Raw genomic sequence first — 7,244 nt, 5'->3', positions numbered from 1 at the left:
TATTTTTCGTATTCTATGTGTAAATTTAGACAAAATATAATCCTATTTAAATATTTTTCGAAACAAACGTATGAGTGTAGTTACATTTTATAAATACTTCGAATCTAAAGATACACATACTTTATACTCAATGAAATAATTCTCTCTGATTCTTCTTCTCTCTGTGTAGGGCACTGGAATAAGAATCAGAATTTCCCCCTCGCTCTCTTAGGCCCACCGCACCCCCTGCTATGTGTGGCCCACATACGGAAATCGTGGGGTGAGTGATAAAATATAATATATATATATATACATATACATATATATGTACAGTAAAAGAACCGCAACGGGAAAAACAACAACGACAATAAAACCATGGGCAGAAAGCTGCCAGTAAGTTTAATGCCAAAAAAAAAACAAGAAAATAAGAAATGTAAATGCTCTTTAATTAAAATTGTAGATCCATTTCGAAACTGTCATTAGCATTCAATGGAAATTGAAATTCTATAGGAAGAGTATACCTATATGATTCGAGTGTTAATTTTCTTATATCTATAGATAAACATTGGATTACAAATAGGAACATAAAATTTAATGGAAATTATACATATATTGTAAATATGTTTTATTTATTTATACATATGTTTATAAAATTAATTATATATTTATTTCATAGAACAAAGTGTCTTATCTTTATAGATAAAGATTGGATGGTAAAATCACAATATTGCTCAGTTTGGCATATCGCAAACACATGCCTAATATTATGGGTGATTATCAGAAAAAAAAGAAGAAAAGCTCTGCTGAAAGTTAAATGTGGCAAATCGAAAATGATTTGATAAGGTAAAGCGTATTTATTTGATAAATTTTGAATGTATATAGACGGGGAGCAACAGTCTGAGATTCTATATAAGTTAGTGAATTGATCATAAAAAAACTCCCCGCAAAAGATACAGGATACTTTTTGTATTCAACTTTGTTTCAGATTAAAATTTGTTTTCCAATAAAATTCATTCCTTTATTATCGTAAAATACACTACGTTTCACCACTAAAAAACAATATGAGTGTACATTTAGATCTGTGTTAAGTACGTTAAATATTTAATTAATAATTGTCATTAGATACAAGATACAAATCCTTTGAACCCAAAAATGATTATTTTTTTGCTGTAATTTTTCTTCTTACTGCTTACAGCTTAATATTCCTAATACTTCTTGTATAATTTAATGAAAATATTTAAAATAACAGCTTAATATTCCTAATACTTTTTGTATTATTCAAAGAAAATATTTAAAATTGATATTATGATATTTTAAATACCTAAACTAGTCTGATTTAAGCTTATTCGAATAATATAGTCTTCCTTAATATCTGTGAAACGCACTGTACTTGCACCCTCATTATTGTTTCGATAAAATGTTGGAGCATGTTGGAAAATATATTAAAAAAGAAAATAATATTTGTGTGTGAGTGACTGGGCATTGTTGATTATTATTTTATTGTATTCGGCATTCACACATCTAGTTCTTATGGCTGCCCAGTGCTCGTCCTCTCTCACTCTTTATCATCTCTCCCTTTTTTTTATATATTAATAATATGTATTATTATGTGGTTGCTGGCTTGAATTCCAATTCCAATTCCATTTCCATTCCCATTTTATTTCCATGGGCGCCTTTTGTGCGCCTTCCAAATGAATTTTGAATTATGCGATAGCGCCGCCTTCGTCTATTGTGTGTGTTGTTCTTGTTTTATTTTATGTTTTTTTTTTTATTATTATTATTTGTTGTTTTTGCGCCCATTGTTGTAGCCTGTAGAGCATGTGTGGGTCTGGGTATAACTGTGTGTGCTTAGAATGTAAAATTATAATAATTAAAAAGGAGTGTGCGATGGTTAAATGGAAAGATTGAGATGGATGCACTTAATGCAATAGTTTTTACTTAAAAAATGTTATACCTAAATACTCTCCACGGTTTAAATACTCACCTCAATCTACATATTCACCACATAATACTACTTATATTATAATTTAACTTGAAAACTCTACTGGGATGAATTGTAAACTTGTTTTTGAAAACTCCCTTTAACTTAATACTCACAATTGTTTATCTTAAATATTTAATTTATTTTATTATTATTTATTTATTTGTTGTATTTATAATTTAAAGGTATAATTTGTATTTCACTTTCCTCAATATAAGCTGAGATATTTTTCCTAAGCTTCCATCTCTAGGGGGATTCACACACATGTGAGCAGGGCAAATGAGTTTTGCCCAACTCGGACACCAGGTCCTGAACGAGGATTCCCAGTATGGGGGGAGGAAAGGAGCAGAAAGGACCAGCAGCAGGACCAGGACGAAGACCAGGATCAGGAGCTGGAACGGGAGTCGGTATGTAGGCAGTAGTAGTAGTAGCATCATGATGAGTAGCAGCTGCAGCTGCCCATCCTTTCTGACTTGGCGCCTCCTGTCGCTCCAGGACAATGCAGATGCACAGATGCAAGGCCTGATGCACTGAGATAAAAATACGAAGATAATTTGAAACATAACCTGATCACAAATAATTTATTTTTGCAAAAATAATACATTTTTTTAATGCTAAAAATACTTTAAAATTTGCAATATGTATCCAATAGTTCACAAATTAGAAATCTTCTGTATACTTTATATTTCTTTTTGATAAATTAACACTCAAATCTTTATGATTATTTATTATTTATATTTTTTATGTTATGTATTTATTAATATTTTTTAATTGTGTAAAAAAGGGTTGTGGGAAAGGGACTTGGAACTCAGCGCGTCGCCACTGATTATGATGTTGATTACATTGCGGCTGCATCTCATACCGCCCTCTCCCTTGGTCACGCCCATTACGCCCAAGCCCTTTTCATACACCGTAAAAAAAAGGATAACTTGTGAAATAATATGTAATAATATAATATTGAAAAGCAACTAACACAAATTTTTATATAAATATCTTTTGCAATTTATATTGCACGATTTCAAGAAACTATTAACAAAATCGTTTGCTTCGCCGCTATTAAAATTCCCAACTGACGATTCAGGATATTGAGGTTAGTAGCTAATGGTTAAAACTATCAGGATCTTGACAGCTAGTTTTAACATTTTTATTTGTGATCCAGATATATTAATTTTATAATTTTCTCCGTGCATGATTTAGAACCGGATGCAGATCCCGGTTCCGTCAGACATGGGTCCTTCATTCAGATTCCATCAGTCACCGCTCTGACTGCCCCCCAGTTCCGTTCCCCCTCCGCCACAATGCGGCTGCTTAGAACAATGCAAGATTAAAAAACTGTAACAAATTACAAGCAAAACGGCAAATAAATTACACAAAAAACCGAGAGCTGCAAATAAAAAATAAAAAAAGAAAATCAGTAGAGAGCAGAAAGATTGAAACAAAAACCAAGCGCAAAAAGTTGCAGCTACCAATGGGGGGAGTGGAAAATGTGAGGAGGAACGTGGAACGTGGCTGAGGTCAGCGGACCTGGGACTTGTCATACGATGGGGGGGGGAGGTCGGAAAATGGGGGGGGGGGTAAGGTGCATATGTGGAAATTCAAAGTTAAAGGAAAAGTTAATTTGAGCTTTGTGTTTTCGGACTAGAGCCAAAGAGGGAAGTCTTTTATTTAATTTTAATTCTAACAGTAGGTTTCTTACATTGCTTAAACAAATATAAATATATAAAATCTGATATAAAATAAATATAGTATTGCCATAAAAAATGTGGTATATATAGAAATGTTTGATATATTTGAAAAATATCTATACCCTTGCAAGGTATTATAATTGTAGTTCGAAGCTTGTAACGATGTGAAAGAGTCACTTCCGACCCTATAAATCATATATATTCTTGATCAGCATCATCAGGCGAGTTTTTTTAGATATTATTTAGGAGGAAAAAAATTTATAAAATTTTATGCAAATTTTATAAGGGGGTATCGTTAAAAATTTTGAACAATTTTTGGTCAAAAATTAAAATTGTTGTAAACTTTAAATTAAGTATACAGATTTATTACCACAATAAAAACTAGCACAGAACAGCTTTCTGAATTGAAATTAATTCATTTTTGGCCAAGTTATGATATTTTTAAAATTTGATTTATCGTAAAAATTGTCATATAAAATTATGAATAAATATCGATTCAAATGTTTTAATTTTAATTATGATCGATTTGCAATTTGATTTTATATTTGAATTGCAAACTAAAAGGGCAAATAAGCTTCGGCTTCGCAAAATTGGTTTCTTTGATTGTTTATTAATCAATTTAATAAATATTTAAAACATAAACTACTTAACAAATACACTACAATCAATATTTAATTTATCTTCTTACTATTACTACTTACTACTATATTTTTCAGTATAGGGTACCCCAAATTCGTGTTTATGGTGGTAACCTTTTCCTTGGCTTTGCCTTTCTTGCTTTTATTTATTTTTTATTTCGTTTTTTATTGTTTGCGATGGGCACAGGTGGCTGACGACTAAACGTTTGGCCCTTGGAACAGGGGGGAATGGGTGTGTGTGTGTTGGTGGGTGTGGAGGGGGGGTGGATAGAGGAATCATCGTCGAAGTGATCGGAAGTGGATGAGGTTTATTCCAGTGTTGTTGTTGTGGCTGCTTGTTGCCTTCGCCAGGGGAGGGCTGTCGAACAATGCAAATTGCATGAATGAATGCCATTTTGCATTTCATTTCAATGTTCACCCACCCACCACCCACCACCCACTCCTCCTGGACCCTGGGAATGGCATTGGTGAACTTGAACCCGGGACCACTGCACTGCATTCTGTTTTTCTTTTGATTAAATCAAATGCATAAAATGTTTTCAATTCAATCAGAAAAAAAGAAAAAAACCCAACAACAAGAACGGTGCAAGAACAAATGGTAAAGAAAAGTCTCCTGGAGAAGGACTCTATGAATACCCTTTCTTTACCCTTTATTAAAACAATTTACTGCAGGTTAAAGAACTAAGATTAAGGATATTGTGAATATAACCTAAGATGTCATATGCTTTAATTATAAATATATGTTTTCAAAAAGAAAGTGGTTTCATTTTAAAGACAACTTAAGTACCAGTTTATTAAGAGTGAAATTCAATGAATATAAATTAATATAGTTTAATATTTTATATAAGCTTTCTTTTGTACATTGCTTAAACTAATTAATGCCACTTGTCCTATATCTTGTTGCACAACAAAAAAAATAGCAGGCTAACATAAGCTATAAGGTGTTCTTGGTTTAATTTCTTGATTTCATTAGAATTTAATTAATCCAAATTTAAATATTAACAGTCTGGTTTCTCTGACGAAATACGATTACTTAATTTTGCACAAAATGTGTTTCATTTTCAAAGTAGGTATATATATTTAAGTTACCGTACTTAAGACCCTGTCTTGATAAATAGCCTAAGCCGAAATATAAAAAAATAATAATATATAACCCAAAATGAGTATACAAATCCATGATATCTTAAATTAAAGGGCAAAATGTATATGCAAAATAAAAATAGAATGAGTGCAGAAATGAGTCGAGAATCAAATGCACAGTTCCATTCTTTTTCTTGTTGGTTTTGATTTTTTTTTAATTTGTGCAAAGTTTTCTGCCTCTTTTTTCACACACATGTGGTCTTTTTTTTTATTGTTGTTCCCAGCCTGAGTGTGTGTGAATCTAGCTTTTTAATTAATTGCACTAACATTGCCCACAGCAACCAAAAAGCCACCTCAAACCATCCTCCTTTACCCCTCGGCCACCCCCTTTTTTGTTAAGCTTTTTTTGTCGTTCTTTTTTCAAATTTTTTGTATTTTTTTGTTTTGTTTTTGATTTGATAATCCAACAATTGTTGTTCAAGTTCAAGGCCCTCCGAGTGGTCTTTGATTCGTGAATTAACTTTGCCCGCTTGTTTTGTTTTATTTGTCGTTTTGTTGATTTCGTTTTGATATATTTTTGATGGCAATATAAACACGTATGTAATGGTCATTTAATGGGTTAAGTATCTAATTCGATACAGTGATCGGACTGAATAATAATTCCAAATTACCAATAAATTTGGAATTCTTGAAATCCCAAGACGGAATTCAGCGTCACACTGATTTAAGCCAAGAACAAAATATTATGAATATTTATCAAAAAATCTAGTCTGTTTAACAATAATTTATTAAAACACTTTTGTAGACTTTTAATAGGCAACTAAGCAACTTTATTAACTATTTATTTATCTACATTTTTGTATTATATTTATAATTCTTTAAACCAAATTTTATATCAGATTTTTAATACTTGCTCAAAGCATAGAAATCTATACTTTCAAAGCTTTTTAAATTAATTTACGTATTTATATTTCTTGTATAAATCAAACAAAACTTGTGAAGTAATATTTGAATTCTGCTGTCCTTTTCTATTTTTATAAAATTTTTTTAAGCATTTTCTTGATGCTGTTGGGTGCTGCGATGTCACCCCTAAATGCCTCCCCAAAAACCCCCCAACTATCGCCGTGTCTTTGTCTCTGTCTCTCATTGGAAGGCGCCAACATAATCAGGATAACAAATGAGATCCTTGTCGACAGTTGTTTGCTGCTTTTGTGTCAGTGGCATCGTCATCATCATCATCATCATTATCATCATCATCGTTATCATTATCATCACAATGGTGGTGCTCCTGTCAACGTCTCTTTCTGCTTTTCTGCCTGACGCTCTACATTGTTATTGTTATTATTTTTGCTGCCTTTATGCAATGTTTTGATTAATTTTTGCCGCAGCCATCTTGGGGCTCCACCTCCCCCCCCCAACCCACCTTTTTCTCCACCCCTGAACCCGCACCACTAACCCAAAAGACCCCTCCCCTCCGACTTGCCTCACCGCGCGTGCATTTGCTTGACTGCATTTTCCTAGCTGCCTCTGACTCTGGCTTTTGTGTGCACTCAGCGAAAAACCTATGCATTTAAGGGATATAATTCTAAAACAAAAAAATTAATAATAATAATAAAATTCGAAAGGATGCCATTCGGTAAATAGTAATAATTTCAAACTTCAAACTGAAGCATATATACTTTTGATCCTTTGCGCAGGCATCTCTTGTTCACTCTTTCCTACTCGCCTTGCCTGAAATGTACAACCCAAGGTTTTTTATTTTTACTCAGAAGCAAATGAGAGATTTATTACTGTGTGTTTCGTTGGGGCAAAGAGAAAAATATGAGATTAAGGAGGGGTTGGGACTGCGGATCCAGCTTCCGACTGGTGCTGATGATGGGC

This window comes from Drosophila serrata, unplaced genomic scaffold (genome assembly GCF_035046125.1).
Source record: "Drosophila serrata isolate PLE 108 unplaced genomic scaffold, ASM3504612v1 contig_8, whole genome shotgun sequence".
Lineage (NCBI taxonomy): Eukaryota > Metazoa > Arthropoda > Insecta > Diptera > Drosophilidae > Drosophila > Drosophila serrata.
The sequence above is the reverse complement of the archived record's forward strand: the minus strand, read 5'-3'. Positions refer to the sequence as shown.